Below are 22,950 nucleotides of genomic sequence, written 5' to 3' on the forward strand. Positions count from 1 at the left end.
TTAATTGTATTCTGGCACTCATTTTAGGCCCTGCCCTGTTTTATCTCTGGCCCTGCACCTAGCAGGACTAAACAACTTTTATGTGGGAACAATTTGATTTATTGCAAGCACATCTCATTGAAATGTCTCTTAAGATTAAGCCTTTCCCATGCTGTAATTGACGCCTAGGAGGTACCCTATAATAAGGGGATAGGATTGTGCAGGGTAAAGCCAGCTCATGAAATGCATAATTAGCTGGCCCAGTCTCAGTGAGGTACTTCTCATCAAGATGAGCATGTGATAGCTTATAATGAATCACTTCCATCCATTTCTTTCCACTGAACAGGAATAAAGCTCAGATCAATGAAGGTTCCAGCATATTTCTGAGGAAGTCGGGAAATTAAGGTCTCTGGCTCTTTGTTTTGTGAGCAGTCATGATGATCTTAGTGTTTCACTGTTGCAGTCATCACATTTGGGTTATCTGCCTGCAGGTAGCCCTCAGCCAGCCTGAATACCAGAGTCTTAGGATTTCTGCATCGGATGCTGTCACTTCTTCCATGACGTCAGGTCGTCAGGGGTATAAAACATGCAGCCGACGCCATTACATCAGCCTTTCTTGCTGTGCGGTGCCCGAAGCAGAAGCAATTCGCAAGTGCTGGTCGGCCGATTTCCTGAAATTTTTGTTTTTCGAGTTTCAGACCTGAAGTCTTCTAAAAGATAAGTGCCCCGTTGGGGATCCTTTTTTCTTGCTCCAACCGATGTCAGAAAAAAATAATAATTGTCTTGCCTGTGGAAAGCAAATACCTCAGAGATTTTCATTCTTACTGCATCACCTGTTTAGGCCTAGACCACGACGTCTCTAGCTGTTGGTTTTGTGCCTTGTTCAACGCCCGAACTATTCGTCATCGGGCCATTTTTGTAGCTAAATTCTTTCGCTCTCTATCTCCGTACTAAGAAATGACTTCGGTAAGCCATCCGACTACTGATCTTCCAAACAAACGAAAGGGTAAAGACAGAGACTGCATTGGTCCAAGGCTGCCAACGACGCTAACATTAAGCTATTCGCCAGTCCACCGGTACTCGGCGAGGTGCTTTTGCAGCCCCTGATACCCGCTTCTTCAGATTCGCAGGCCTCTACTGAGACCCATTTGGAGTCCGGTATGCCGCGAGATGCTTCTTAGACTATGGAACCTGTAGATGTCTCTACCTTGGATGGGTCCAGAGCCGCTGTGCAGGCACCAGCTTCTGAGGGTGTTTTCAGGCCTTCCGATTTTCATATTAAACTAACTTCCTTTCAAACCAAAAATACCAAATTTCTCAGGCCTAAAGTTCGCACTACGTCTAGGAAACTGACAACCAAAGCGCATTCTATGGCCCACATGCCACAAAAACAAATGATTAGAATGACTGAGGCCCTCATTACTTTTATTAGGGGAAGTCAGCCCCCCCCCCCCCCCAAAAAAAGACCCAGAACTGATGTTCTTTCTGATCAGGAATCTGATTACTCTGATCCTTCTGATTTCCAGGACATACCCTTATCTACCTATGAGGATTCTGATGCAGAGGATTCCATTCCCTCTGCTTCCCCTCCAGAAGATTTTTCCTTTGGTGAAACCCTGCAACACCCTTAGAGAACATTTCCGCTGGGAGAGTCTGAACTACTCCCAGTCCAAAAAGAGACTCGGGGAATTTGTAAGCTTGCCTCAGCACAGGCCTCTAGCTATCCCTCCTGTTTTGGAAATTGTAGATGATGTCTTCCTGGAATCCAGCCTTACCCCTGATACCTTGCCTCCAGCTCCCAGGAAACCTGACAGGTTCTCCCACAAATTCCTTTTTAGAAATCCTACTGCGGATCCAGAGACCATTTCCTAGGGACCTAAAGGCATTAAGGCGACAACTGCCAAAAATCCTACCCCTTCGTACAGGGATTCCAGGGCATTAGACAGATGGGGAAAAAAGGTATACACCTCTGCTACGCTTGCCATTAGGGCTTTAAATTGCCAGTTTCATATGTTAAAGTATCAGCAGCATATTATGGAGCTAATTAAACAAAAAATGATGTTGATTCCGGATTGTGCAGAACACAAAGGTTTACAAGAGTTAATGCATTCTGCTAACCAAGTTGGTAGACATACTTTGCAATGTGGGTTTGATGCTTTAGAAGCATCTTGCAGGACTGCTGTCACTGGGTCTGTTCTGAGAAGACATGCTTGGCTTAAGGAACAGAACATGCCAGATCATGTCAAAGCAAAATTACTGGATGCACCATTAAATCAAGAGCGGAATAAGTCCTCAAAAGAATGGAGGAGAAAGCCAAATCTATGCAAACTGTTAAAGATTTCTTACAAGTACAACCCCCTAGATTCAGCAGGCATTGGCCTTCAAAAAACTGGTCTTTTCCAGTCCCTTCCAGGCCTTCTCAGTCGAAACCCAGGGTCAACAGACCACCAAGACTTCAGTTTCAGGTTATCCACAGATCTAGGCATTGAAGTGCTCCCATGTCCAAAACAGGGAGTAGTAAGCCTCCATCCTATTGTAAAATTGCACAATGACTTATCCTTAACTCTTCCAAGCCTTGCCCAAGTACTTGCACCTTTAGGAGGGAAACTTGCACTGTATGCCAAAAACTGGCAGTACATTACCCAAGACAAATGGGTCTTAAACATTGTTTCCCAGGATACAGATTCCAGTTCCACTCATTCCCATCCCTAAGCGGATGGCCAGACCTCCCCCCAAACCAGTGGGCAGAGGCCCAAAAGCAAGTGCTTTCTCTTCTCAGTATCAAGGCTATTCAAGCTGTCCCAGCAGAACAAAGGGGACAATGTTTTTACTCCAGACTGTTTCTGGTCCCCAGAAAAGAAAACTGTTGGCGTCCTATCCTGGATCTGTCTATTCTCAATACCTTTTTGATGGTTCCAAAATTCAAAATGCTAACTCTCCAACAGCTGCTTCCTATGCTAGCAACCCTAGATTTAAAAGAAGCTTATCTGCACATCCCCATAAGGGAATCTTGCAGGAAATACCTACGCTTCTCTGCACTTTCCTTTGGCTTATCTACTGCGCCCAGGGTATTCACAAAGTGCCTAGCTCCAGCCATTGGATATTGCAGGCAGAGAGGAATTCAAATTTACCCATACTTGGACAATTGCCTGATTCAGACGGACAGCCAGGAATTGTTACTTCAGCAGCTGGCATTTGTAAAGAGACTTCTAACTTCACTGGGGTACACCATCAATGAAAAGAAATCACAACTGGTACCCAGCCAGCAGATTGTATTCCTGGGAGCAACCCTGAACACAACTTCCCAGATGGCATTCCTCACTCCAGAGAAACAAATTTGTTTGGCAAACTATTTCAATCTACTGGCTACCAAAATCCGGCTCTCTGCAAGAAAAATGCTGCAAGCTCTAGGGTTCATGGCCTCTTGCATTCTACTAATTCCATATGCAAGACTGCATATGAGGAAACTTCAGTGGTACCTAAAAAGTCTCTGGTGTCAACATTCTCAGGACCTGGAAACCATGATTCCTGTCATTCCTTGCTTAAGGACAGCGTTCCTTTGGTGGGCAGAGGCCTGCAACCTCAACAAGGGACTCCCTTTCACTCTACCCCTTGCCGCCCAAACCTTAGCAACAGATGCATCAGACTATGCATGGGGGGCTCACATGGCAGGGCAGTGCATTCAGGGCAATTGGAACCCAAAGCAAATGCACCTGCATGTCAATCAAAAAGAAATGTTAGCTGTATAGAATGCTCTGACAGCCTTCAAAGGCCTTATTCTTCCAGGACAACTTATTGGTAAAGACAGACAACACCACAGTTATGTGGTACATAAACAAGCAGGGGGGAACCCATTCCTACCCACTCTGCAGACTAGCCATGGCTCTGTGGAACACAGTCTTGAGCAACCAAGTGCACTTACAAGCTCAATTCCTGCCAGGCAAACTAAATTTACTGGCAGATGACTTAAACAGAAGTCTCATGGACCCACACGAGTGGAAACTGGAACCCAAAATATTCAAGCTTTTGAGGAACATGTGGGGGACACCAGAGGTGGACCTTTTTGCTTCCCCTTAGAACTATCATTTGAGCAAATATTGCACCAGAACTCCCCACAGCCAAGCTTGAAAAGTGGATGTCCTGTCCTTCACCTGGGAAAGCCTCTCAGTCTATGCCTTTCCCCCTCTGCCACTCCTCTCGAAGGTTGTATTAAAAATCAAACCGGACAAGCCAAGGACAATTCTGATTGTGCCAGACTGGCCACGCCAGCACTGGTACCCTTTTTGCACAGTATGACAGTGCTACAACCATGGCACCTGCCTCAGACTCCTTCCCTGCTGTCCCAGCAGGCGGGCCAGATTCTGCACTCTTAGCTACACACCCTGAACCTTGCAGCCTGGCTAATCCCCTTAATTCAGCACCAGCAACCTTCAGTAATCAGGTGCTGGATGTCATTCTTGAAGCAAGGAGGCCCAGTACTAGAAAATCCTATTCAGAAAAATGGAAAAGATACTGTTCCTGGAGCCAGTCTCAGGAAATGGTCACAACTGTGCCCAGATAACCTCATATAATAGATTACTTAACAGAAATGCTCCACAAAGGCCTATCCTTCTCTTCAATTAAGATTCATGCCTCTGCCATCTCAGCTCATTATAATACTGAGCCATCCCTCTTCTCTCATCCACTGGTAAAACAGTTCCTGAGAGGAGCCAAAAATGTAAGACCCCCTGGAGAGCTCCCACTCCAGCCTGGGACTTTAACTTTGTATTAGAAAAGCTCACACTTCCACCCTTTGAACCTGCGGCCACAGCAGAGTTAAAATTCCTCTTGTGGAAAACAGCTTTACTTCTAGCCATCACTTCAGCAAGTAGAGTGTCTGAATTGCATGCCCTTATGGCAGTGGAACCCTTCATTATCTTCCATGCAGACAGGGTTTCCCTCGGGACTAACTCATCTTTTATGCCCAAGGTGGTGTCTAGTGTGGCTTTAAACCAGTCCATCCATTTGCCAACCTTTTTTCCTAATCCTCAGAATAAAGGGGAAAGGATCCTGCATTCCCTGGATGTGCACAGGCAGCTTAGGTTCTATCTGGACAGGACTAAGCCTCTCAGAAAATCTGACCAGCTGCTAGTCAGCTTTGCTGCAGGGGCAGAGGGCAAGGCCATTTCAAAGCAAACCATTTCTAAATGGATAGCACACTGCATCCATTTCTGCTACAAGCACCATGGGGAAACCTACCCCAAAGAGGATCAGAACTCATTCCACTAGGGCTACATCTACCTCTACAGCATTTCTCAGGGGAGTCCCTACCAGGGATATCCTGGAAGCTGCAACCTGGAGCTCTGTGCACACTTTCAACAAACACTACCACTTGCCTATATTTTCTAAATCCAGAGCTGGATTTGCCACAGCAGTCTTACAGGGCCTGATTGCCAGCCCTAATGCTTCATAACTACCTCCACCCTTCCTTAGCTTTGGGAATCAATCCAAACGCGATGACTGCACCAGTGAAACATGGCGAACATAGTACAGTTGTGTACACTTACCATAAATGTAGATGTTCCAATGTATTCACTGTTGCAGTCCTGGTTACCCTTCCCCAGCCCTCTGACTTCTCTTGACTTCTATCCTATCTTTTTTGTCTGGCATATCTTATGTCATTGGTATTTGTTTTTTTGCTAGGGGTATTACATACCATGTAATTGCTTCCTATTTTGGGGGCACCTGACATCTGGGGTGAGAAAAACTGATGTAATGGCGTCTGCTGCATGTTTTATACGCCTGACAACCTAACGTCATGGAAGAAGTGAAAGCATTCGACGCAGAAATCCCAAGACTCTGGTATTCAGGCTGGCTGAAGGCTACCTGCAAGCAGATAACCCAAATGTGATGACTGCAGCAGTGAATACACTCGAACATCTACATTTATGATAAGTGTACACAACTGTACTTTCTTCATCCTGTTGTTGATTTACGCCCTGCAAGTACCCCTGTGATAAGCAAATCCCGTCATACATAAATAGCAGCTGTGCCTTAAAGGTTTAGGCATGGAACATGACATCAAATCATACATATTTGTAGGACTTAGTGAGACTAGACCACTGTTGCAGGGTAAATGTCTGTAGGATTTTTTAGCTGGGCAGTAAATTAGACAGGGTAACCTATAGTTGCCGGCCCTTCAGTCTTGGCAAGCATGCCAGCAAGAGAGTAGGTCATAGAGAATGAGAGAAACAAGAAGAGAAAAGAGCCACAGAGAATAGTGGAGAGTGGAGTGACAGAAACTTTTTCTGTTACTTCACAGTCCAAGATGGAGCTTCCTGAAAAACATGTGTAATTAGAGTGTGTGTAAATTGCTTGAGAAACTATGACATGTGGGATAGATAACTTTTATGTGAGGAAGTATGTTGTAGTTTGGAGTGAGTGAGATAGGGAATAGTAGAAGGAAGTGGTATACTGCTGATTTAAGAATTGTAGGACATCCTTTACATCTTGAAATGGGCAAATTTTAAGGACTAAGCAGTCAATTTATGTGCGTCTTGTGGAGATTCAGTATTACTTTGCACTGGCACAACATGGATTTAAAGTTGTGTAGCCCTGACTGATGCAGTATTTTATATATGCATGTTGTACCCTTGCAGGGCAATCGCGGTGTTATGCAACTTGGCTTATTGCATATCTCGTGACATGGTTTGTGATATAAAGCTGCCCCGCAGTGTGTTAGGTAGAGAGCACAGGAACAGCAAAATGAAAGTGAACAGTTTTAGCTTGTTTATGAACTGCCATGTTGCAGATTGTCGCTGACTACATCTTGTTTAATTGTAACATTATTTGAATCCTAAGACAAAAAACACCGCTACCAAATCACTTGACGTCAGAAAAGCACAAAACACTTTGTCATTAGCTTTCATCCACTTTAATGATCGTGAACTTCATCAGAATGATCATCTACCCCTTCCAACTTCTTTTTATCGCTTGTTACATAGTCACATGTTACAATTCAATTAACTTTTAAAATGACAATAGTAAAAAGTTAGTACATAAAACATAAATCATATCTGTGTATGTATTAATATACATGAATATGTATATACGTGTATATATATGTATACATTAATAAACTTTTAAAAATGTGTCCCTTGTATAAAAATAAATATAAATTTAGTAGGGACTACATTGATTGTAAAAAACACTTCAAATTGATTACTTCATTTAACCCTGGTTTTATATCACCCCCCAACCTAATCTGCCAGATACTTTCTTTGCATTCTAATCTGGTTTTGATGTCACCAGAAAATGCTTTATCTATATTGTCAAGAACAGAAAATGTGAACTTTTTGAAAGATTCACATTCTCTAGAGTGTCTAGCTAGTGCGTTTTTTTCTTCTCCATTCCTAATGGCTAACTGATGTTCATATATTCTTCTTTTAAAACATGTCGTATCGTTTTGTCTTTGGACGACTTTGCTGTGATTATTTGAATCCTTCAACATTTTCATAAAGGGGAAACAGGTTGCCACCTTTAGGCATTTGACTGGCTTCATTGCTAGTTGCTGATGATCAGATTCTGAGCACGTGTGTTTTAATTTTTACAAAATATTTTTGATTGAAAATATTTATCACAAACAGTGTACTTTTTACTGAAGATTTATAACTGGGTGGTAAAGGCAGTGCATATTTTTAATATGACATTGTACTAAAACATTTTAATTCTGTATTGTGTGTTATAGCAAGGAGAAAGTATAATAAGACAGCACTCTGGTTGTGGTTCGCCATTTTAGAAACTTGCTTTCTTGCTGTAGTGGTTGACTTTTAGTCCATAATTTTAGCAGTAGTGAATATTTATCCCAGGATGTCACTTAGTCCTGCCCCTACTTGCATTCATTGTTGCTTTTGGGTTTTCTCATTATAGTTACAAAATAGACAGAAGAACTCCCAGGTGTTTAATTGCATCCTTCATGCTTCATCTTGTACTTCAGAGTTATGAAGGAGGTCTGCTACTTTTCAGTATGCATGTGATCCCAGTAGCTGTCTTGCAATTCCAAATTGAGTACTGACACTGCCTTTTTTCCAGGTAGAAAATTGGCTCATAAAATGCAAATGTATTGGAATGGCAAGAAATTCAGACTCTGGTCTTTTCTGATGTCAAAATTTGTAGCTCCAGTGATACTTTTCCTGTCTCATGATGCAATTTTCAAATGCCTGTACGTGACTTGATGCTGCCCTTACCCTTTTTTGTAATACCCCCCTGAAGAATGGTCTGTAATTTTTTAGCAGTATAATAATTCTGATTAAGTTCTGATTAAGTCGCTCATCGAGACACGCTACACCTGGAGGCTTTGGTGCTCGTTTTCTCCACTTTGATGACATTTTGTCTGTCAGTGGTGTGGTTTATAACACTATCTTCTGACTGACAGCCACACTCAACAATGCGTGTAAAACTGGTAGTAGCCTCCGTACCACTCCTCATGCTGCTTAATCCGTTATGTGGGTGACTTGTGTCCCTAACAAAATGTCTGTTTCCAGACAGTTTTGACTTTTTGGTGAAAACTTATTTTAAAAAAAAAAATCATTGACTTATGAGGCACTGAAGCGTACTTGCATACTTGCTTCTTTATGCCCCAGATTGAACATAGTTTCTTGTTGCCAATTGTTTTTGTACTCCTCCATTTTCTCCTCACCACAGACTACTGTTCTATCATCCTGCCCTCATCTTAGTCTTTTTTAGGTACTTCTGACACAGCCCTCCTATTTGCTGTTTAAAATTCCTCCTGTCTGTCTCTCAACTGTAAATATTATAGATTAGGTGATTTGTCTCTGTCCTTTCTTACTGTTTGTGATTACTCTCTATGCATTGTTTTCACCTCAGTCTTGGACTACGCTTTATGTATTGTTGACACCCTAATCTTTAGTCATCTCTGCCTTTAGAGTGCTGTTTTATAGTTCTCATATATAACTTAAATGTCTGGTTGTGTTCTGACAAGGAATCCCTGGAAAATGAGCTAAAGTGCTAAAAAAATTAGCCATCTGTTAAGTATGTACACGTATTAATTAACATTTTCTTACAAAATTTGACCTGTGTGTTCATCTAGATATAACTGGACTGCAGAACGTCAGCAGAAAAAAAAATGCTTTTGGCTTATACAGTTGATGCAAAACTAGCGTAAATGACACTTGCATCATTATTTTTAAATGTTAGTTTTTTGTAAATCCTTTCACAACACTGTTGGTGTGCATGTTTGAGAGTCACATTTCAGTTAAGTCTTTGCAAAGCATGAAATGAAGTACATGTGTACTATTTCCAGTATTAAGACGTGTTCTAGGATCTTGTGATGCTTTTCTTTGTGGCTTTGTACGTGCATACAACTGCACTGCTTTTGTATCACAAAGCTATCGTAGATAGTCCAAGTGATTGATGGATTATGCTAAGATATATTATTTACAGTGTCAGAATGCAGCATCATAGTTTTTCATGCAGCATACTTTACAGTAATGCATCATGCTAATCTGTCTTTACGTTCTGATGTCCAGGGTTTTCTTTCAGAGTTTCATTGTGGTTGTATATTTTTGAACTATTTTTAATTTTTTGCAGTTGTTGCCACAGCTGAATATAATGATGCATCACTGTGATGGAGAGCACGGCGTAGAACTGATTTTTACTTGAAACTGTTATTCATATCATTCCCAAACAAATGGTATTTGTAGCCCCCACCAAAAAAAAAAAAAAAAAAGAAATGTATACATATGTGCATTAGTATCCTAGCTTTACTGTTAGATGCAGTTTGTTTTTATTGTTGCATGCATAAATTCGTTTACCAACTTAACAATCAAAAGGTGATTCTTAGCTCAGAAGTTCATTTCAGTAACTATTTAGTTTGTGTCCTGGCCAGGTATCCATGTCTGGATGAGTGCAGGAATTTTTTCAGATCAGAGCCAGTCAATGTATTATAACTGCAGATGTAAGTTACATGCTTTTGAAGTGAGCTGCACGTTTGTTTCAACATTTGATGTTCCTTTATAAAGAATGGCTATGCGTTAGCCTTGGGGCTTAACAGAAACTGATATTTATGACGTTCTTCTCACAACTGTCTAGTCCAGTCTAGGTTCATAGGAGATTACTATGCTAACTGCTCAAGAGGCCTTTACAACCCTAGCCATTTTTACCCTAACTTCTAACTTTTACCTGTAACTTGCTTACCTGGATTCTATGGGTAATTCATTACTATTTTTGTTGACACAGTAAAAAAAAAAAAAAAAAAAAATATTTCTAAATATGCTTACTGTACTAAATGTTGGTGTGCCATATAAAAATATGTTTAAACTGATAAACGTGGAAACAAAATGAAGGGGTTTTACCTGGTTAAAGCTAATTGGGAAAGATTGCGGTATGGCATTGCTTGCATGGTCATGATGTGATATATTCATGACTGTTAAGCCTAATTGAACAAACACAGTAAAATGAAACATGTCTCATTGTAACCTATACTGTACACCCCCCCCCAGTGATCCCACATGAATGTTTTACAGTGAATAAGAATGTGCTTTAGGTTTGTTTGTTTGTTTTTGCTATGTAAATAAGTTGCAATTGTTCTCCCACGTAAACGTGAGAAGAGTAATGAAATGAAAGCCAGTTTTTTACACATTAATGGGAATTATTTGATCTAGTGGCTAAAAACCCGTTTTTATTGTGAAGAAAATAAAATTATTGCTTTTTTGGCTAAACGGCAGTAGGTAAGAGATGTGAGGTTGGGAGTGAAGCAGTGAAATAAGGTCAAAAGGAATTTAATTTGACTTCAGCAACAGTGTACTCTGAGTGATTAAACTATGACTTGATCAGAGGTTCTTAGTTTGCTAGTAAAGTTGCTACTTAGAGAAGCTTCTTTTTTTTTGATGTGGCTGGGGAAGTTGTGACACAGTTGAGTTTTACATGCAGGGCAGACAGTATTCCCATGGATAGCGAGTTCTTTTCAGCTGTCTCATTGGTTTGCTGAGTTTTCATAACCTACGCCACTGTATAATAGTATTATTGGGTAGTGTGGACCAGGTTGATGTAAGGTAAGCAGACCACTTGCCTTACATCCCAGTCTTCAGTTCAGTTTGTACTGAGACATGGGATGGGATAGGCCTCACAGAAAGCTACACTTTGACTGTAAGGGGTAATTGCAGTTATGAGTAGCCACAAAATTCGTCGCATTTCAAAAAATCACTGTGTGCTGATAACACAGTTGTAACCTTGCTTTGCTCAGTGTCTACCAGCAGTCTGACACATGATGCAAAAGCATATACTGAGCTGAGGTTGGGGTGTCTTGTGGCCATGAGCTGAATGCTAGGATTTTCAGCATCCTTTTGCATTCTGTTTGCACTAGTGCATAAAGAACAGTTCAGGTTTTGTACTTTGTGCATAAGGAACAGTTCAGAACTGATACTGTAACTTCCTGCACAGATACATTAACATAATGTACTACTTTTTTAATGTACAGTTTAACAATACAATGGCATAGTGGATAGCATTGTTGCCTCACAGCAAGAGGTTCCCCCGTTTGATTTTTGGCAAGGGTGCCTTCTGTGTGAAGTCTGCATGTCCACTCTCTGTTCGCGTGGGTTTCCTCCGCATCCTCTGGTTTCCTCCCACATTCCAAAGACATGCAGTAGGTGGATTGGGCACTAAATTGGCCATAAGTTTGAGTATATGTGGGAGTGTGTGACAGGGCTAGCCACCCTGTGGTGTGAACCTTGGCTCTAGATGATTGCACATGTTAGGGTGTCACTTCAACAGTGACAAAGAATGGGGAAAAGGGGTTGTGGATGGATGGATAATGCTCAAGTGTGAGTAATGCAAGGTTTACCCACTGCTGGTGTGTTTTGGTAACTAGGGTGAAAGTTAAATCTGCACGGATTAGCGCATTTTTTTATTTTTTTGCTAACTGACTTCTGTTTTTCTGCTTAGTGTTGCTGAGACACTGGTCACAGTGGGATTCTATTTCTGTAAAGTAGCAAAGATTACTTTCAAGTAGTTTGAGGTTGATGCGATCCTTGGGTAATTCTCTATTTAGAATGATCACATATAGATGAACAACCAGTCATTGTTCACATTTATGAATAGTAATTGTTTCACTGTATACCTAAATTATTTTAGCTTACACATCCTTTCAGTTAGCCCTCCTCATTACAGCACCCTCAGCCTAACTTTGCAATAATGGTGGCTAGACCTAAAATAAACTTGTCATAAGTGGTGAATACAACACCTTCTTTCCCAGTTTTACTTGCACACATTTGGACCTTTCTGTCTATAATGAACACAATTTATTTTCACAGCTTTGTTACAGCTCTTTTATTACCAGCAGAAAATCTGTGTCTCTTACACTGTAGCGCACCATGTCTGTTAAAACAGGTAATATTAATGTTGCACGTGTTAGGGTTGCTCAGTACACCAAACTTTCTCAGGCTGCCAGACCTCATTCACAGCCTCCATAGGCCACTGCTTTAGCCTGATACTCTAGTTCCTCCCTCCACTGAAAAATTTTAAACATCTTGCCCTTCGGGCTATGTCTTTTGGGCTTTCACCCTACCTGCAGTGACATTTTCTGATGGCAGCAAATTTCCCTCCCACTGATGAGTAGCTAGAGAACCAAAGATCCCTCCATTTGTTGGGGGTTTAATAATGTTATTAAAAGGCATTGAAGAAAGACCCTGCAAAACTAATGTTTTAAAGGCTGAAAAAATGAAATCTCCTAAATGTTCTTTTACAAAGTTATGGAGGTTTGTCCAGAAGCAGTGAGAGGCATCCAAAGCCCTTAAACCAAACTCTCCTTTTTTCCTCTCATGATTTAACCATTATTGAGCTCTTTGCCTAACGAGAGATGTTTTGCTATGCATTGTATTTTTATTTTGATTGGTGATTCTGCACTGGGGAACTTCTGATGTTCTTCATCTCACATTGCTGCAGTCCTTACATGTGGGGTAGTCCGCTGTCCTCGGTCGGCCCGAATACCAAAGTATTAGGCTGACGTCGGTCAAGGCGCTTAAAACTGACATCAGGACGTCAGGGTACAAAAGCGCATGACCGACGTCACATCCTCAGTCTTTTTTGCCGCATGGTCCGATGCAGAAGCAGCGTTGCAAGTGCCGTTCGGCGTTCTGAAATTTTTCGAGTTCGGAGTTTCAGACCGAATCCAAGTTGGCTAAGTACCCCGTTGGGGAATATTTTGGTTTTTCTTGCCTCAGTGTATTACGGATGTCAGAAAAAGTGAATAATTGTATTTCTTGTGGGAAACAGATACCGCATAGGGATTATCATTCTTTGTGCATTCCTTGTTTGGGGCCTGAGCACGACGTTGTCGGGTGTCGCTTTGTGCTAGGTTTAATAAGCGCACTATTAAGAGAAGGTTAGATTGTGCTAGGCTGGTCTTGGGAAGCGGTGCAATTATAACATGCCGCCGGATACTCCGACGCCCGCTTCCAAGAAGCGCAAAGACAAAACTGTTAAACCCAGGCAAGATGAGTCGTCCGTTCGGACGCCGGTTCTTTAGAGGCTCAATGGAACCGGTGGTTCCATGGAGTTTCCATGGAGTCTCAGGCAGAAACTATACTTTTGCAGGATGTGGCCTCTCAGGAGGCAGGCCAGGCTGAAGGGGCTTCTCAGGTGACTGTTCTTCCCTCTCTTCCCAAGGTAGTTAGGGCCTCTCCTTCTGTTGCCAAAGCTTCTTTGAGAGGCAGGCCTACTTCAGCTTCAGTGGGAGCTTCTCCTAGCATTTCAGCAGGTTCTGTCCCTAAGAAACATATGCTTAAAATGGCAGAAGATTTGATTACTATGATTAGGGTTCTATGCCCCGCCTGATAAGAGGCCTAGGGTGGAACCGAGTTTGATAGTTTTGAACAGTGTTCAGATGATTCAGAATCTTCTGTGGAAGATATGCAGGAGTATCCTACTTATTCAGATTCTGATGTGGATGATTCCACTCCTACAGCTTCTCCACCTGAGGATTTCTCATTTTCAGAGACTTTGCATTCCATGAGGGAGCATTTTAAATGGGAAGGCCAGGATTACTCTGACTCCAGGAAAAGGCTTAGGGAGTTCTTGTTTTACCCCAGCATAGGCCTTTAGCTATTCCTCCTGTGTTGAATGTGGTGGAAGATGTTTTGCAGAGGCTTTCCTGAACCCTGACTCTTTGCCTCCTGCTCCTGTTAAGCCTGATAGGTATTATAGGGTGCCCGAAGCTCATAAATATTTGTTTAAGAGTCCTAGGGCGACCCAGAAACTATTTCTCAAGGGCCTAAGGGTGTAAAGGCTTCTGTGGTTAAAAATCCTGTTCCCACTGATAAAGAGGCCAGGGCTTTGGATAGGTGGGGAAAGAAAGTGTATACTTCTTCCACTCTAGCCATGAGAGCTTTGAATTGTCAGTTTCACATGCTAAAATATCAGAATTATCTCCTTTCACAATTGAAATCTAAGGTGGATGCTTTGGCGGAAGGTATTGAGTGTAAAGAGTTGCTGGATTTGGTTCATGTGTCTGAACAAGTGGGTAAGCATTCTTTGCAATGTGGTTTTGATGCTGTACAGGCCTCCTCGAGGGTGGCTGCTACCAGTTCAGTTCTTCGCAGGCATGCCTGGTTGAAGGATCAGAATTTAGCTGAGCATGTTAAGACAAGGATTTTGGATGCTCCTTTACAGTCTGATGTGTTGTTTGGTCCCTGTGGAAGCAGTTTTAAAGAAAATGGAGGACAAAGCTAAGTCTATGCAAACTGTTAAAGATTTTTGCAGGTGCAGCCACCAAGTTTAGTAGAAATTGGCCTGCTAAGGGGTGGACATATCCTGCTTATGATTCTCAGTCTAGGGTAGGTCTAGACGTGGTAGGGGCAGGGCTCAAGGTTCTTTTAGGCCTAGAACAGGAGTTCACCTGCTCAGACTTCTGGTGAAGGCAGGGGTCAGTCCTTTCGTAAACAGACCCAATGACCTGTTTTTCAGCTGCCAGCAGATTCACGCTTGGCAGCTCCTTTGGGAGGAAGACTGTCTCTTTTCAAAGAAAATTGGGATTTAATTACTCAAGACAAATGGGTGTTGGATATCATTCACCAAGGTTACAGATTTTATTTCCATACAATGCCCCTTTCAAAGGCATGCCAGACGCTCCTCCTCAACAACGAAAGAGGCTCACAAGCAAGTTTTACAGTTACTTCACATAGGGGCCATTCAGCCAGTCCCTGTATCAGAAAGGGGCCTAGGATTTTATTCTCGCCTGTTCCTTGTACCAAAGAAGGGAAACACGTGGAGACCAATTTTGGATTTATCTATCCTCAACACTTATCTGGACATTCCCAAGTTCAAGATGTTGACGTTACAACAGCTTTTACCTCTGCTGGGCAAAGATCACTGGATGGTAACTTTAGATCTCAAAGAAGCTTACCTTCATGTGCCTATAAGGCTAAGTTGCAGGAAATATCTGCGGTTTCGAACTGGAAATTCTCATTATCAGTTCTCTGCATTGCCCTTTGGCTTATCTACTGCGCCCAGAGTGTTCACAAAGGTTCTGGCTCCAGTGATAGCTTACTTCAGGCTTCAAGGAATTCAAATCTATCCTTACTTGGACGACTGCCTGATTCTGGCTCAAGAAAAGGAAGTTCTTCTACAGCACCTGGAATATGTTATCGCAGTGCTAAGATGCCTAGGGTATTCTGTGAACGAAATAAAGTCCAGTCTAGTACCCTCTCAAGACATGTGCTTTCTGGGTGTGAGACTGAATACAGCAGCCCAGATGGCCTTTTTAACCCCGGACAAACAAAAGAGTCTGTCACTTTACTTCCATCAACTATCTCATCAGTCCGTGCTGACTGCAAGGACAGTCCTTCAAGCATTAGGGTTCATGGCATCTTGTATTCTGGTGCTTCCCAATGCCAAACTGCATATGAGGAAGTTACAATGGTATCTCAAAATGTATGGACACAGCACTGCCAGGATTTGGACACTGTCATTCAAATAATACCTTGCCTTCAAAAGGAATTCTTGTGGTGGGCTCAGGAATGTCACCTAAACAAGGGACTCTCTGTGACCCGGCCAGAGGCAAGTCAGATCTTAACGACAGATGCCTCGGACATTGCTTGGGGAGCTCATCTAAATGGAAAGTGGATACAAGACAAGTGGCCTGCCAGACTACAGCATCTACATATCAACATGAAAGAGATGTTAGCAGTCCAGTTTGCATTGATGGCTTTCAAGGAGTTACTTCTTCCAGGGCAGGTGTTGATTCTAACAGACAACACAACTGTCATGTGGTATATCAACAAGCAAGGGGGAACACATTCTTATCCTCTATGCAGGCAGGCAATGATTTTATGGGAGATTGCGCTAAGCCTGCAACTAACTCTTCAGGCAAGGTTTCTGCCAGGAGCACAGAACTCCTTAGCGGATGTGTTAAGCAGACAAATCATGGATCCCCACGAGTGGAAACTGGATCTTCATGTATTTCAGAAACTGACAGTGTCATGGGGAACTCCAGACATAGATCTGTTCGCTTCTCCACTAAACCACCAGCTGCCAAAGTATTGCACAAAGGGGTTTCATCACACGGCTTGGAAAGTGGATGCTCTGTCTTTCAGTTGGAAAAACCTTCATGTGTATGCCTTTCCACCTCTACCTCTTCTTCCAAAGGTACTGTTAAAGGTCAGACAAGACAGGCCAAGGATGATTTTGATAGCTCCAGATTGGCCTCGCAACACTGGTACCCTCTACGGAGTCTGGTAAAGAAGCCTCCATGGCCTTTACCTCTGATTCCTCATCTGTTATCTCAGAAGGACGGTCATCTGCTCAATGTCAAGCTACACTCTCTTCATCTAACAGCTTGGCATATTCTGTGTTGAAGCACAGCAGGTCTCAACTTCCTCAACAAGTTTTAAATGTGATTATGGAAGCTAGAAGACCTAGTACAAGGAAAGTGTATGCAGAAAAATGGAAGAGATTTTTATTTTGGAGTACAGCAAAGAATTTGGAGATTTCTGAGCCTAATTTGAGTGTGGCTCTTCAATATCTTACTGAATTATTGGACAAAGGTTTGTCCTTCTCTTCCATAAAGATTCATGCTGCAGCAATTTCAGCTCACTATGATTGTGACCCACCTTTGTTTTCGCATCCTTTGTTCAAGCAGTTTCTTAGAGGGCAAAGAATATAAGACCCCCGTAGAGCTCCTACTCCTGCTTGGGATCTCAATTTTGTGTTGGAAAACTTACTCTACAACCTTTTGAGCCTGCAGCTACTGCTGAATTGAAATATTTGTCATGGAAGACTGCTTTTCTGTTGGCTATTACTTCTGCAAGAAGGGTGTCTGAGTTGCAGGCCCTTATGGCAGTAGAGCCCTTTTTGATTTTCCATAAGGATAGGGTATCATTACGTACTAATCCTTCTTTTATGCCTAAGGTGGTTTCTAGTGTGGCTTTAAACCAAACTATTCATTTGCCTACGTTTTTTGCAGATCCTCAAAATAAAGGGGAAAAGATTTTGCACACTTTAGATGTACACAGGCAATTGCGTTATTATTTAAGCAGGACTAAGGACTTTAGACAGTCTCAGCAGTTGTTTGTTTCTTTTGCTTTGAGTTCTCAGGGCAAGCCTGTGTCAAAACAAACTATTTCTAGGTGGATTGGCTTTTGCATTGCATTTTGTTATTCCCATCATGGCAAGGAGATTCCAGCTGGGATTAGGCCTCATTCCACTAGGGCTACTGCCACTTCAACAGCATTTCTAAGGGGGGTGGCAACTAAGGATATTCTGGAAGCTGCTACTTGGAGTTCAGTGCATACTTTCTCTAGGCATTATCACCTTCCTATCTACTCTAAGTCTAGGGCTGGTTTTGCCACAGCTGTTTTACAAGGCATGTTGTCAGCTCCTACTACTTTATAATTTGCCAGCCTCCCTTACCTCTGCTTTGGGATTCTACCCAATAGTCAGGACTGCAGCAATGGAAGACGAACATAGTACAGTTTTGTACCTACCATAAATGTAGATGTTCGAGGATTCCATTGCTGCAGTCCAATTTACCCTCCCTCCTTCCCCTCTGTATTTAGGGGTGGTTGTGTAGGTGAGTTTACATGCTTATATTTTTGTATATATTGTTGTATATATTGTATATGTTTTTGGTGCAGGTTTTTTGGGACTTGTCTTTTTAGGGTCTTCTGACATCTGGGGCAAGAAAAGACTGAGGATATGACGTCGGTCATGCGCATTAGTACCCTGACGTACTGACGTCAGTCTAATGCGCCCTGACCGACGTCAGCCTTATACTCTGGTATTCGGGCCGACTGGACGCGGACTATACCCCAATAGTCAGGACTGCAGCAATGGAATCCTCGAACATCTACATTTATGGTAGGTACAAAACTGTACTTTTCTGTACTCCCCTCCCTTCCCAGGGTGGTTAGGCCCTCTCCTTCTGTTTCCAAGGCTTCTTCCAGAGGCAGGCCAGGTTTAGCTTCTGTTGGTGTCACTCCTAGTTCAGCAGGGTCTGTGCCTAAGAAGCACATGCTTAAAATGGCAGAAGATTTGATTACTCTGATTAGAGGTTCTATGCCCCCTCCTGATAAGAGGCCTAGGGTGGAGCCAGAGTTGGAAAGTTTTGAACAGGCTTCGGATGATTCAGAGTCTTCGGCTGAAGACTTGCAGGAGTACACTCCTTATTCTGATTCTGATGCTGAAGATTCCACTCCTTCTGCTTCTCCTCCAGAGGATTTTTCTTTTTCAGAGACACTTCATTCTATGAGGGAACATTTTAAGTGGGAAGGTCAGGACTTCTCTGATTCACGGAAAAGGCTTAGGGAATTTTTGTTTTTACCTCAACATAGGCCCTTAGCTATACCTCCTGTTCTGGATGTTGTGCAAGATGTATTTTCAGAGGCTTCTCTTAATCCTGATTCTCTGCCTCCTGCGCCTGTTAAACCGGATAGGTATTACAGGGTGCCTGAGGCACATAAATATCTCTATAAGAGTCCTAGGGCGGACCCAGAAACTATTAGCCAGGGACCTAAGGGTGTCAGGGCCTCTGTTGTAAAGAATCCGGTTCCTCTAGATAAAGAGGCCAGAGCTTTGGATAGATGGGGAAAGTAGGTCTATACATCTTCTACCTTAGCAATGAGGGCTTTGAATTGCCAGTTTCATATGTTGAAATATCAGAATTTTCTTCTTTCTCAATTGAAATCTAAGGTGGATGCTCTGTCAGAAGGCATTGAGTGTAAAGAATTACAAGATTTGGTGCATGTCTCTGAACAGGTGGGTAAGCATTCTTTACAGTGTGGTTTTGATGCTTTGCAGGCCTCTTCTAGGGTGGCTGCCACTGGTTCAGTTCTTCGCAGGCACGCCTGGCTTAAGGATCAGTATTTATCTGACCATGTTAAGACAAGGATTTTGGATGCTCCTTTGCAGTCTGAAGTGTTGTTTGGTCCACCTGTCTTGAAGAAAATGGAAGACAAGGCTAAGTCTATGCAGACTGTTAAAGATTTTTTGCAAGTTCAGCGTCCGAAGTTTAGTAGAAATTGGCCTGCTAAGGGGTGGACGTATCCTTCTTCTGATTCTCAGTCTAGGGGTAGATCTAGACGTGGTAGGGGCAGAGCTCAGAGTTCCTTCAGACCTAGAACATGGAGTTCACCTGCACAATCTTCGATTGAGGGCAGGGGCCAGTCCTTTCGTAAACAGGCCCAATGACCTACTGTTTCAGCTGCCAGATCCTTCTTGCCTGGCAGCACCTTTGGGAGGACGGTTGGCACTCTTCAAGGAAAATTGGATTTTAATTACCCAGGACAAATGGGTGTTGGATATCATACACCAAGGTTACAAGTTTTATTTCCATACCTTGCCTCCTTTCAAAGGCATGCCAGACGTTCCTCCTCAGCAAAGACTAGAGGCTCACAAACAGATTTCTCTACTACTTCAAATAGGAGCTATACAACCGGTCCCTCTGCCAGAAGTGGGCCTAGGATTTTATTCTCGCCTGTTTCTAGTACCGAAGAAAGGGAACACGTGGAGACCAATTTTGGATTTATCTATCCTCAACACATATCTGGACATTCCCAAGTTCAAAATGTTGACGTTACAACAGCTTTTACCTCTGCTGGGCAAAGATCACTGGATGGTGACTCTGGATCTCAAGGAGGCTTACCTTCATGTTCCTATCAGGCCCAGTTGCAGGAAGTATCTGCGTTTTCGGGCTGGGACTTTTCATTATCAGTTCTCTGCATTGCCCTTTGGCTTATCTACTGCGCCCAGAGTGTTCACAAAGGTTCTGGCTCCAGTGATAGCTTTCTTCAGGCTAAGAGGAATACAAATCTATCCTTATTTGGACGATTGCCTGATTCTGGCTCAAGGAAAGGACGAACTTCTTCATCATTTACAGTATGTGATGGCAGTGTTAAGATGCCTAGGGTATTCTGTGAACGAAATAAAGTCCAGTCTAGTACCCTCTCAGGACATGTGCTTTCTGGGTGTGAGACTGAATACAGCATCCCAGATGGCCTTTTGACCCCGGACAAACAAAAGAATCTTTCTCTTTATTTCCATCTATTGTCTCGTCAGTCCAGGCTGACTGCAAGGACAGTCCTTCAAGCCTTGGGGTTCATGGCATCTTGTATTCTGGTGCTTCCCAATGCCAAACTGCATATGAGGAAGCTACAATGGTATCTCAAAAATGTATGGACGCAACACTGCCAAGATATGGACACTGTCATTCAGATAATACCTTGCATTCAAAAGGAATTTTTGTGGTGGGCTCAGGAATGTCACCTAAACAAGGGACTCTCTGTGACCCGACCAGAGGCGAGTCAGATTCTAACGACAGATGCCTCAGACAGACAAAGCTTGGGGAGCTCATCTAAATGGAAAATGGGTACAAGACACGTGGCCTGCCAGACTTCAACATTTACATATCAACTTGAAGGAGATGTTAGTCCAATTTGCATTGATAGCTTTCAAGGATTTACTTCTTCCAGGGCAGGTGTTGATTCAAACAGACAACACAACTGTCATGTGGTCCATCAACAAGCAAGGGGGGACACATTCTTACCCTCTATGCAGACAAGCAATGATTTTGTGGGAGACTGCTCTCAGTTTGCAGCTAAATCTTCAGGCAAGGTTTCTGCCAGGAGCACAGAACTCCTTAGCAGATGTGTTGAGCAGACAAATCAGGGATCCCCACGAGTGGAAATTGGATCCTCATGTATTTCAAAAATTGACAGTGTTATGGGGAACTCCAGACATAGATCTGTTCGCTTCTCCACTAAATTACCAGTTGCCAAAGTTTTGCACAAAAGGTTTCATCCCACAGCTTGGAAAGTGGATGCTCTCTCATTCAATTGGAGCAATCTTCACGTGTATGCCTTTCCACCACTGCCTCTCCTCCCAAAGGTACTCCTGAAGGTCAGACAGGACAAGCCAACCATGATTTTAATAGCTCCGGATTGGCCTCGACAGCACTGGTACCCATTCCTGAGAAGTCTGGTGGGAGCCTCCATGGCCTTTGCCTTGATTCCACACCTGCTGTCTCAGGAGAACAGTCACCTACTCAATGTCAAACTTCAGTCTCTGCATCTAACAGCCTGGCATATTCTGTTTTAAACCCTGAAGGGTCTCAGCTTCCACAACAAGTTTTGAATGTTATTTTGGAGGCCAGAAGGCCTAGTACAAGGAAAGTTTACGCAGATAAATGGAGGAGATTTTTAATTTGGAGTACAGCAAAGGACTTTGATGTTTCTAAACCTAATTTAAGTGTTGCTCTTCAATACCTTACTGAGTTATTGGACAAAGGTTTGTCCTTCTCCTCTATAAAGGTTCATGCTGCAGCAATTTCTGCTCACTATGACTGTGACCCACCTTTATTTTCTCATCCTTTGTTTAAGCAATTCCTTAGAGGGGCAAAGAATATAAGACCCCACGTAGAGCTCCTACTCCTGCTTGGGATCTCAATTTTGTGTTGGAGAAACTCACTCTACAACCTTTTGAGCCTGCAGCTACTGCAGAGTTGAAATATTTATCATGGAAGACTGCTTTTTTGTTGGCCATTACCTCTGCGAGAAGGGTTTCTGAATTACAGGCCCTTATGGCGGTTGAGCCTTTCTTAATTTTCCACAAGGATAGGGTATCTTTGCGTACTAATCCTTCCTTTATGCCTAAAGTGGTTTCTAGTGTGGCTTTAAACCAAACTATTCATTTGCCTACTTTTTATGCAAACCCCCAAAATAAAGGGGAAAAGATTTTGCACACTTTGGATATACACAGACAGTTGCGATATTATTTGAGCAGAACTAAAGGGTTCAGGCAGTCTCAGCAGTTATTTGTTTCATTTGCTTTGGGTTCTCAGGGCAAACCTGTTTCAAAACAAACTATTTCTAAGTGGATTGGTTTTTGTATTGCTTTCTGTTATTCCCATCATGGTAAGGAGATTCCAGCTGGGATTAGGCCTCATTCCACTAGGGCTACTGCCACTTCTACAGCTTTTTAAGGGGTGGCTACTAAAGATATTTTGGAGGCAGCTACTTGGAGTTCAGTGCATACTTTCTCTAAGCATTACCACCTTCCACTTTACTCTAAATCTAGGGCTGGATTTGCCACTGCAATTTTACAAGGCATTTTGGCAGCTCCTAATGCTTTATAGTTTTGCCATCCTCCCTTACCTCTGCTTTGGGATTCTACCCATATGTAAGGACTGCAGCAATGTGAGATGAAGAACATAGTACAGTTTTGTACCTACCATAAATGTAGATGTTCAAGATCCACATTGCTGCAGTCCAATTTTCCTCCCTCCTTCCCTCTGTAGTTTGAGGTGGTTGTGTGGTTTGGGTTGTAAATATTGTAAATATGGTTAGTGCAGGGGTGGTTGGTTGTTCTTTGCTGTTTTTTGGCTTTGGCCTTTCTTTTAGGGCCTTCTGACATCTGGGGCAAGAAAAGACTGAGGATGTGACGTCGGTCATGCGCTTTTGTACCCTGACGTCCTGATGTCAGTTT

The 22,950-nt window shown here is 42.7% G+C and overlaps 1 protein-coding gene across 2 annotated transcripts in view; it reads left to right on the top strand.

Annotated features, from left to right (window-relative positions):
- Positions 1-22,950, top strand: part of TSHZ1 (teashirt zinc finger homeobox 1) — a 450,739-nt gene that overhangs the window by 32,064 nt on the left and 395,725 nt on the right. The gene's annotated exons all lie outside the window — the stretch shown is intronic.

The sequence above is a fragment of the Protopterus annectens genome, chromosome 3.part1 (assembly GCF_019279795.1).
Source record: "Protopterus annectens isolate FY-2018-M chromosome 3.part1, PAN1.0, whole genome shotgun sequence".
Classification (NCBI taxonomy): domain Eukaryota; kingdom Metazoa; phylum Chordata; order Ceratodontiformes; family Protopteridae; genus Protopterus; species Protopterus annectens.